The sequence below is a fragment of the Aplysia californica genome, unplaced genomic scaffold (assembly GCF_000002075.1).
Source record: "Aplysia californica isolate F4 #8 unplaced genomic scaffold, AplCal3.0 scaffold00093, whole genome shotgun sequence".
Taxonomy (NCBI): Eukaryota; Metazoa; Mollusca; class Gastropoda; order Aplysiida; family Aplysiidae; genus Aplysia; species Aplysia californica.
In genome coordinates this window covers 192,673-204,387 of record NW_004797363.1, presented here as the reverse complement: position 1 = coordinate 204,387, position 11,715 = coordinate 192,673, and positions in this window count along the sequence as shown.

The window sequence follows — 11,715 nt, the reverse complement described above, 5'->3', positions numbered from 1 at the left end:
GGGGGTAAATATAATTTAAAGACACCCAAAACAGCACTTCTACGTTGTTGTTTTTTTAAAAAAGATCAGCATGTGCTGCCTCAGTGAGTTAAGAATTCATCGTCTTCTGTGATTTTTAAAGATCACAAAACAGTGGACCTACAAGCACTGTCAAGTTGCAATGACCACAATATTATGCCTCCTCAATGAATTAAAAATTTCTCTTCATTTGTGTACAGAAGTTATGAATTAATTACATTTTTCTAAACCCCAAAACAGCGCGTCTACAAGCACTGTCAAGTTTTAATGACCAAAATAGTATGCCTCCTCAATGAATTAGGAATTTCTCTTCTTTTGGGAATAGAAGTTATTTTGATGTTTTTTAAGAAACCCAAAACAGCGCGTCTACAAGCACTGTCAAGTTGTAATGACCAGGAATATTACGCCTTCTCAATGAGCCAATAATTTCTCTTCTTTTGTCAACAGACTCCTGACCGCATTCCCTTGTCTAGAGACAATAATGCCATTACAGGGCGAGGCCAAGGTGGTGTTGTTGCTATTCGTTCATGTCATTGGTTGCTGTTGGTGCAGAGATGTTCTGACGTTCCAAGTGAGAGAGGATTTTACTGGTGTACTGGACGCCCGTGACCGACACTTCTCCGCTACCTTCATTTCATGCCACGTGAGAGACCACTTGGGTTTCGAAATTATCCGGACGTACCCAGTGAGAACGATTTCCAGTAATGACAGCGTCCTCACACAACGGTCTGCCGTCTTAAATATGGTTGTGGAGGCTTTTCCTGCTCCGGAAATTAGATCTGCACGTCATAATATTACAATTGCCCCAATGTTGGCAATTGCATACCTGGCTAAACCGTTGCGCCATCAACTGTCTCGACGGAAGTCGCCTTTCTTGAAACATCTTTCGGAGTCATCATCACGCATGACCGGCATCAAATCAGGGCTAACAACAGAAGTGGCAACATTTCGTAATAAACTTGTCAGTGTCGCCTGTCTCCGTCAAATGCCCGAGTCATTTGAGACGGGAGTCTTAAAGGACACAGAAGAACAAAGGCAACAACAAATACTCTTAGAAGATTCCTCATACTTTAATGAAACAGACAAGGGGACTTTGTGTCATTTCTACACTTTTACTGGAGGGTTTTCTCTGAAAAAACTTGACTCTTCTCATTGTGGACGTATTGCTCAAATATCCACCATGGCACTGTTTGGCAATAGTGCGGCGTGTTTGTTGAGATGTACCAGGACCAGAGCAGGAGCGACAGAAGTTGGTAGCCTGCATTATGACTGTACTTCACCACAATGATCGACCTGGCTCAAGTATTTTTTGTTTTAGTAGAGGTTTTACGGCACTCGCAACTGCATAAGGTCATATAAGCACCAAGGGGTGGATGTCAACAGAACAGAGAAGTCCTTACAGGGAATCAGACTTACTCTGTTCACCTCTATAGCTTCAACAGCACAAAGTCTGCTTCGACTATCATGGCACCCCAGAAATAGCGGGTCACAAGAGTGTGACAAACATACAAAAGAAGTAGAGGAAAATGACGATAGTAAGGATTAGGAAAGAAAAAGCAGCAGTTCCCAGTTGCAGTTCAGGCACAGTTATGAGCATGACATTGTTGGATCAGCCCATTTACAATTCTACTGTGCATTAGATTAATTAGAACGAGAAATGTCCCTCCTTTGGGAATGGCCGAAAGACACTTCAGTCAGTGGTACCGCCCCGGGGGATTCACGTATTTTGCAAGACATCCTGCAGCCGTTGTTGTTACATGCATAATTATATGTATTGGTGCATATTGTTATATATATATAATGGTTCATTTTTATTAAAGAATACTTATCCACAAACCTCTACCGCTGTGTGTGAGATGACTCATTGTGGTGACCAAGGTGGGGTTGATGTATGTGTAGGGAGTAGTGTGTTTGTGTGTGTATGTGTGTGTGTGTGCGTGTGTGTGTGTGTGTGTGTGTGTGTGTGTGTGTGTGTGTGTGTGTGTGTGTTTATGAATATGTTTGTATATTATGTATGTATGGTGTGTGTGCCAGTCAACTTTTTGTCGATAAAGGACACAGTTTACATTATTTAAGAAGCAGGCTTCGACCCTGCCTGTCATGGCGGGCTAGGACTTAAAGGGATACATGTACAACATCACAGCAGAAATAACGAGATACTCGATAAAAATGCTCCCCGCTCGGGAATCGGAATCGAACTCGGGTCTCCTGCGTGCGACAGCGAAGAGCTTAACCGCTAAACCACAGACCGGCGGTATGTATGTGCGTATACTTGTACGTGCGTGCGTGCGTGCGTGCGTGCGTGTGTGTGTGTGTGTGTGTGTGTGTGTGTGTGTGTGTGTGTGTGTGTGTACGTAAGGTGCCCCAAACTCCATGACCGCCCAGAAAAATTGTTTTAAAAAAACCTCTTTTTTGTAAGTGTTTTACGGCGCTCGCAACTGCATATGGTCATAATATGAGCGCACGGGACACACCAAACATTTTCAATTGGTATGAAAATTTGGATTTTGCCCGGGTGGCGGCCGAAGCCTACTCTTATCGATTTTGGACCTCCAAGGTATCTTTAACGTGTGGAACTTGCACACGGGACCTCCGAGATTTTTCGATCTTGTCCGAGAAGGCTAGGTATAGATCTTTCCTACCAGAAGATCAGGGGTATGGCTGAAAGACAGCAGTAAGAAGGAGCCGTTGAGTAGCAGTAGAAAGGCAGCAGAAAGAGTCAGGAGCCCAGAGGAGGGGACATAGGAGGTGAGGGGGTTAAGGAAGAAAGTGGAGACGAAAGCAGACGGCAGAATATTGCATGAGAGAAGGAAAGAAGGTGAAAGGGGACAATGGTAGAGCAAACAATTTTTCGGTCGCTTCCCGGATTCGAATCTGGGATCTTTGAATGAAAGGCGAACACCTTAACCTCTAGGCCACGAGAGCAACCCCCCCCCCCTCCAAATTAAATATAATAAAACCAACTTCACATATTCTAATGGGTTCAAAACTGGATTGCTTCGTGTTCATGGGTGCTCTGTAAAGCGACAGATGACCCAATCTCCAAAATGCTTCTTCAGCCAGGTTAAGACAAGTTCTGCAGAGTGAGGGGCTGTCCCATCCTGCATCAGCTATTGCTAAACCCTTACCTCACAACTGCAGAACCACCAAATGGATAGCCAAAACTGATTTAACTTTAACACATTCAAATAATGAATCTGCAGTGAGTTTGTGTTACTCTGTCTTCATCACAGAACAAAAAATGGCAGTATGACACCTTAAGAGCTTTTAAAACTACACACGGTGTTGCTTTTTTATAGTGCAAGTTTTTCTGAGTCTCATTCATATCATCCGGTCTGTCTGTTGCTCAGTTCACACAATTCCAGGAATTACTTGAGCCTCATCGATAAAGCAAACTGACCGTAGAGGATTCTCACTCTGCCTCACTTGTCTAAATAACCCACGCACTCATTGTTATCCTCTCCAAAGCATTGTCTGGAGTTATTTTTTGATTGCCTGAAATATGAATAGCTTCATTTTCCAATAATGTTTTAAGACACTGTTCGTCGGGGGCTTTGACAAACCTAGTTCACTGCTACGTCCTTGAACAAACTCCTTTGACATTGTCACGACCAATGCAAGAACTGTTTCCTCATCTCGCACTCGCACCCCGTTGTTAATGCTTACCCCCTTCCTTTAAAATGACCCATTTACAGACAATCTCTCAACCTGAATTGTTCGCACCACCCTTAAATTCCAAATTTCTCTTTCAGATATTACACTAAATCTAGACCTGGAATCAACTCAATGCCCCCTGTAATAATAGCAAGCATGAAGTAGTTTTGCGGACTTGAATTTGGCGTATTTTCTAATGCAACGGCCCTTTTCTAGGTTACTCCAAGATATGGCTGATGCAGCGGTGCTCGTCTGCCCATTTCAAATTTGAGCATAGATTATGGTGTCCGGATGGTCAAGCATAATTCTTCTCACATTTTGTACAGAGATCCGCGAAAAGTTGGAGAAATTAATTGTTTAAACGTTTTCTGGCGGTCACCGTGTCTGGGAAAGAAGGCATTTGTGAGTACGCGCGTGTTTGGTAAAATGGTATAGGTTTAACGCCCTTGCCCTTATCAACACTATCACTATCAGGTTATTTAAGAGGTGGGACCTCCGGGTTTACCGTCCATCTCCGAAAGGACCGCGCCAAATTAATAAGTGTAAAGTGCCTTCCCCAAGGGCACAACGTCGGACCGAGCTGAGGCTCGAACCCCACAACACGCAATTTCATGACTACGGATCCGGTATCCTAACCAATAGTGTTAGGGGAAGGACGCAAGTATTAAACTGGTGACCAAAAAAGGTACCATTTTTGTGTACAGTCTTCTTTTGATTCGCCCTTTCTTTCACGTGAATTATACTATTATGCTACGTACTCTAAAAAGTAGATAGGTCATGTTATACATGACATGTAAAAATATTTCGGTGTTTTAATTAAGTGTTCACAACATCCACGTAAAAAAAGAAGAAAATGGAAATTTTTTCCCGACTCCGCTGCCAAGACATTCAAAGTCAGCTGATAAAAATCTATCTTTCAATGAGTTTCAACTTTGGTACGTTGTGACTAGGTATGTTCAAGACCCACTCCAGAACTGGTCATCCAAGGGTAACAACACCCGCTCGAGACCTGACACCTCCCCCCCCCCTCCCCGGGCTTTAGCTTCTAATTATATCTAATGCTGAAAATCATAAATCCAAACACGTGTTAGTGAAAGGATCACTAACGTACAGATTACTACAGTCGGGATATACAATTTTTATGTCGGTGTTTTTATGCTCCTATAGACATAATTTAGATCCTTCAGGAGGCGGGATTCCGACCATGCCTGTCAGGGCCAACCCGGACTGAGAGGGATACAACATTCCCGCATTCCGGCAGAAAGACCTGAGATACATTTTAAAAATTGCTCCTCACTCGAGAATCGAAAGATTAAGTCTCCTACGTACAACAGTGCGCTACACCACGGACGCTAGTCACTCAGGATAAAGCCCCAGCAATGTGTGACAAGGTTTCTTACATCCCTTTCAACACAAAAAAGTTTTGCCAAGAGGAAGAACATTTATTTCCTATTCATGAGTCTTGTCTCGTCTCACCCAGTCACTTGTTCATTACACCGACATTCTCTGTCAAACCTTTTGAAGCCTCCCCCCCCTCCAAAAAAATAAAAATAAAATAAAATAAAAATAATAATTTTTTTAAAAAATTATAAATTAATTAATAAATTTAAAAAATGTAAAACAAACAAAAATATAGATAAAATATCCACAACACCTCCTGTTAGTACTAATTTTTAATGTTAAGGTTCTGTAGTCTTTACCGTGACCTCAAGGTACCCTGTACAAAAAACTACAATTGGGGGCTCTCGTGGTCTGGAGGTTAGTGTTCATCTCTTATTCAAAAGGTCCCAGGTTCGAATCCAGACAACGACGGAAAATTCTGTTCTCTAAAAATGTTCTCCTTTAATTTCCTTACCTGCTCTCTAACAATGTCCTGCCGTCTGCTTTACTTTCTGCTCTCACCCGCTCACCTCCTGGGCTCCTGACACTTTCTGCTGCCTTTCTACTGCTACTCCTTAGCTCCTTCTTACTGCTGTCTTTCAGCGACACCCCTGATCTTGTACAGTGTGTAAACCATAATAATAATATGTGTCATGCGCAGGGTATTTGTGGCAAGGGAAACTACACATGAATAAATACAGCTGGATTAGTCCAAAAATACTTACTTTCCTTGCATTTCTGATTTGACAGGGATCTGATATACCAGGACTTTTTCTCTGGTCCCACCATACCTGTTATATCAGGTTTCCACTGTAGTAGGTAAGATCTACATCTAGCCTTCTTGGACAAGGGTGAAAAATCTCGGAGGTCTTGAGCGCAAGTTGCGCCCGTTAAAGATCCCTTGGTGGACCATAATCGATAAGAGTAGGCTTCGGCGCCACCCGCGTAAAATTTAAAATTTCCTACCAACTGAAAATTTGTGGTTTGTCCCACACACTCATATGACCTTATGCAGCTCCGAGCTCCATAAAACACTTACCCCAAAAAATGTTTTTAATTTGATCTACCCTTACAAATTTGCTAAAGAGAAAAAAAAACTAAAAAACAAAGAAGATGCAACAATTCCACGAAATATCAATTTATTCATAATTATATGAATGTACAAACTATTAAATATTTATCATGTAAAAACTCGTAGGCGAAGTATTGCCTGTGTAGCATCAACAGAGTTTTTTTTTAATTTTAATCCTTCCGCACAATCGACTCACAGTGAACTGTTTGTCCATTATTTCTACTGCAATGAATCAATTATATAAAACGTTGCAGAAACAATACACATGCTCACAACACTTATTTATTTTGTCTTCATTTAAGTGCTAAAGACCATACATTCTAAGAGGGGTCTACTCTTGTTTGTTTTTGATACTGTTCAATACAAAGATATTATTTACGTCCAACCAGCATCTGCAAAGGGCTGTATAGTATAATACATGTAGCCTACTAGAGAAATGGAACTCGCTGTCTGATTCAGCAATAGAAAAAGAGACAGGAGCAGTAAATCTAGCTTCTTGGAACATGTTTACGGTATATGCTGGTAAAAAAAAGGCCAAATTTACAAACACTTGTTTGCAGGTGTGTTTTAGTGCAGAAAAAATATATACATATAATTTTTAATGCAGGTGTTTTAATGTCCTCATCGACACAATTTAGATCATTCAGGTAGATAGCTTCCAAACATGCCTGTCAGGGCCACCCCGGGCTGAGAGGGATACACCATCTCAGTAGAAAGACAGAGATACTCGATAAAAATGTTCTCCCAACTTGGGAAACTCAGGGCATTAGACAGAGAAGAGCCAAACTGCGACATGAAAGTAAGAAACACTGGTAAAGCTTATATTTGGGGGGGGGCTAATTAGTTAATTAGATGATTTATACCCCTCCCCCCCACCAAAGCAAGTACCTTTCACTTTCAAAATGTGTTTGAATTGGAAAAAAAAAAGGATTATTTAATAGCACTGATAGTTTTTTGCCTAAAGTTCTTTTTTGTTTACTAAATAAAACTAAAATAGCGGAAACTTTGCAAGAAGACACCATTAGGTATGATATCACTATGAATAGAAAATCTTTTTGATTGAATAATTATCTTGATTTTTATTTTTATAAAAAAATGTTTTATAAATCTACATTTGCCACTGGAACCGTTTCATTAGTAAGTAAGCATAAGGGTTTAACACCCCTGTCAACACTTAGGTTATTCGAGAGGTGGAATCTACAAAATTAATGTGTCTCCAATAGGATCTAGCCAAATGGGCTGACAGCCATGAAAACTCCACATAACGACCCGAGTTCAGGAAGACCTAGTCTGAAACTCGAACCAGGGCCATCCGCATTGTAGTGAAGCATGAAACAAGCTGAGCTAATGGAGCGCCTACTGTTTCTTTAACCGCACATGCGCTTGCAAAAATAGCGTAGAGACCCATCTCACAATATCACGGCCTTTGCTTGACTTGTGTGTTAAATCTCTCTGCCAGGCAACCATGACCAAAACCACACAAAGGAATGTGTCAAACTTCATTTCATTGACATTTTCAAATTTAGACCACGAACTACACACACATCGCCAACAGCTTTCTTACCACAGTAGTTCCTGCTCAAAAACAATCACCTAATTACATACAGTTGAAAAGTTCACACAAAACTCACGTTCAAAAATTCAAAATAGTACATAATTGTATTTGCAGGCACTGTCCTGTTTGCACAACTGAGAAGTTCATGGAAAGCTAAAAGATGAACAATTCGTAAATCATAATCAGCAAATCCTTTTTCACATAATAGTAACAGTAACACTCTCTGGGTTTATCAGCAATCTACTCATGTCCTTCAGGTCATTTCCATCTCTGCATTCTGAGCTGTGTTGGACAATAAAAGTCTCTTTGCCACTCTTCCCCAGTTACAAATTAGCTTTTAGCCTTATCTCTTTGTAGATTTAAGTACACACTGCAATGTCAGCTCGCGCCTTTGACATTACTACCACCATTCCACAAAGAACATTCTATCCACACATATCAAAATCTGTGGATACACAGCTCATCATGTAATGAATGGTCAAGTACGTAAGTCAATACATTTGCCATCTCATTTGTAAAAAAAATCAATAAAATGAAATAAAAACTTACAGAATGAATTTTTTTTTAGTGTGGGGTTTTACGGCGCTCGCAACTGCATAAGGTCATATGAGCGCTCAGAATGAATATATCCCCCAAATATGAACAAACAAATAGTGTCAGGAGAGTTAGAACAATGGTCAACAAGCCTGAAGGCGCCTATTCAACTGTAAACACCCTGCACAATGCCAAAACAGTTTGTGCAACATCTTCCTCTGTGGGACTTCACTATCCTTGGTGCAAGTCTCAGTGCATGCACTGATCAGTAAATCATCTGAACAATGTACCGCCCCATGGACCAGAAAATGTGTTTGTACAGTTGCGGTATGCTGTGGCTATGGCATTTAAAGAAAACTACCCTCGGACTTGGAGCTTCAAATCATGTACAAGTACGATTACCTTGTTGTCAAGAAAACACTTTACCCAGACTACATATTCTTTAAGTTTTAGCAATATATTCATATATGGTCTACCACTAACAACAATTAGTACACTTCTTCTCACCATGACTGTGAGACAGAAAAACTCCAAACAATTTTTTTTTTTGGCATTCAGCACCCACCAAAACACTTGAAAAACTGGAGAAAAAACAGCGGGGGACAAAAAGAAATGGAGCCCTCATAGCTGGAGCAAAGCCCTTCACAAAAAGTGTGGGTCCAAAGACTGACCACCCCCAACAGTGAAACTGATAATTTTCATTACGTGGAATACTATGAAGATAAAACATGAGAAGTTAACAAGTACAATGTTACTGTTAACAACTAAGTCAGTGAACAAATAAACAAATCTTTGATAACTTCAACAGAACTGAGACCAAATGTTTTCAACATTTCATTCAAACTTCAAAACATAAAGACACAAAACATTAAAATTTAATTCATACACTTCAGAAAAGTGATAATGGCCCCTTATATCAGAGCAATAGAATGTAATCAAATACTTTGACAATAAAACACCCCTACCAAACAAACAAAACAGGAACTAAAAGTAAACCTCAGTAAGACAAGAATGCCCCACTTATCCTTTAACTAGTCCACGGCGTTCAAAATCACATGACTTATATTCATAACTTAGGATATGACGGTATTATTCCAAGAATTCATTTTACATCACGCATTGCTATCCTCTCAATGAGAAGTCAAGAAAATAATATACATATAAGTATCTTGAAATCATGTACAGCCAGTTTTAAATGGAGTTGCTTTTCTGACGTCTGACCATCCGAAAGCGTATAACTCGAGGCATTATAAAGTATGAATCTTCTTCCAGGGCGGCAAATTACAACTTTTTGGCTACACCAGCAGCAGCTCAGGAAGATGATTATTAAGGATGATTCATGAAAGAGAGAGGCAATGGCTAAACCTAATGTGTAGTACCATAACCCCCCCCCCCCCCCCGTCAAAAGATAATATTCTTCACTATACACACCACCAAGGTCCAGATATGAAAAGAAGCCGAAAAGAAAAATATATCAATTTCACACGAGGAGAAATACTTTGCCAAATATGAAAATGTTACTAAAATCCTAAATGACCATGCAAAGGTAGATTTTTGGCTTTCTGGCTGAAGTGATCAACTTTTGAACTTAATTGTGTCCATCTTTAAAAAATACAACACCATGTTTCTACATAAATATTAATCTTTTTTTTAAACAGCCACTGCCATGTATAAAGATACTTTATGATTTTTACTTCACAACATTGTTCTTCAATTCAACCCTATCGCAAGAAACATGAGTTACTCCAATATTTCTTGCTCACCCTGTAAAGCAAAATCAAACTGAGTTAAGCATTTTTCCTGCGACAAACTGGGCGTAAAAATTAAATTAACAACAGACAAGGAAAAAAGACACAAACCATCCTCATATTTCCATGTGGCATGAATCTCTTAATAGATGAAAAGACAACTTCAGCAGCTACAGTTTAAAAATACAAGGAAGAATTTTTGTACAAAGACACAAGATCATTTATTATGTGCAACATCTGAAATAGAAATAGTATTATTACACTAGCCTCAGTCATACAGAGCAGGGTACATTTCAGCACCTACCCCCATCCCCCCCCCCCCCCCCAAAAAAAAAATAATAATAAAATAAAAAGCATTGTACAGCATTATAGATGTAAGTGAGACGAAAACTGGTAACTGGTAGAGAGAGGGGAAAAGCAACACAGAGACAGAGTAGTAACAGAGCCCATTTTAAAAAGCAGTTGGGAAATAATTCTTTACAAAATCTTTGTGCCAACAGTATTACAGTATTGGACATATCACAGTCAGCATCTTTAGTCAATGCATGTTGCTGCAGTGTTATACAACAGTCATCAAATGTGATGCTATCTTATGAACAGAAGTAACATTATGGGCGGTCCAGTTACAATAACACACTGCACCACCATACAAAAGAGAGGGGAAGGGGGAGGGGAGACTGTCATAGAAAAAAAGACACTTTCATTTAAGATGGAACGCTCTCATGTGCGTGTTACTCAACTATATGTTTGAAACATGGGGTTTTCTTTAATAAATCCAAGTAGACACAGGAATTAACACAAACAAAAAAAGAATGCATTCATTGAAAGTGCTCCACTCTCAGGAAAAAGACCAATCCTCAGAGGACTAAATCTTATTACACAACACGGCACAATGAATGAAACAGTAAACGTGGTGATAAAGCTTCACAAAGCTCAATCATCGAGGGTGACACAATTTCATAAAGCACAGTTACCATTGATGACGACACTTCCTTTGTGCATGGCAATCATTGGAGAAAGTACAAGGTCATACAACACGTAATATGTCAGAGATGACAGTGTCCTTGATACACAAAAACCACACACACACACACACAAAAACTCAACTGTTTGAGGTGACAGTCATTATTGAGAGTAAAAATATTCATAATAATGAAGACACAAGGGTGTAATCTGAATGCTGCTCTCAGACAGTACAATTTATGTGTCTGCATCAAAACCACTAGATTACGTGTATGATAAAACACAGCCTCAAAGAACTATCAGAAATGTAATTGCTTGCCAAACGTGGAAAAAGTATACATTTATGAATTTGTTGATTATCTACTCAGGGAATAATTAGCTTGACAAAGGGTCTGTCACATTAAAAAGGGGCTGGGAGCCTCCTCTGTGCAAGTAGGCTTTTATATCATTAAAATGGATGAAAAATTAGTCAATAGCCCCTCTAAATTTTCACACACACAGATATACAAAACACTTATGGGTCATGATAAACATACTCATGGCACAAATGATTTGGAAAAAAGGAATAATTTCAAGTGCATATGTACAAACATACAAGTAGCTCTGCCCAAGCATCAATTTAAAAATCACATAGTGCCAAATTTGCAATCATGAAATTTTCCAGTCAAATTCTCTTTTTTTTTGTATAGTGCTGATAAACAGTGCCCACTGACAGGTTCGGTTCACTCGGTTTGGTCATCGCGGGCTAGCCAGATTTTCCTCCATGGGAAGGGCAAAAGCTACCATCGTGG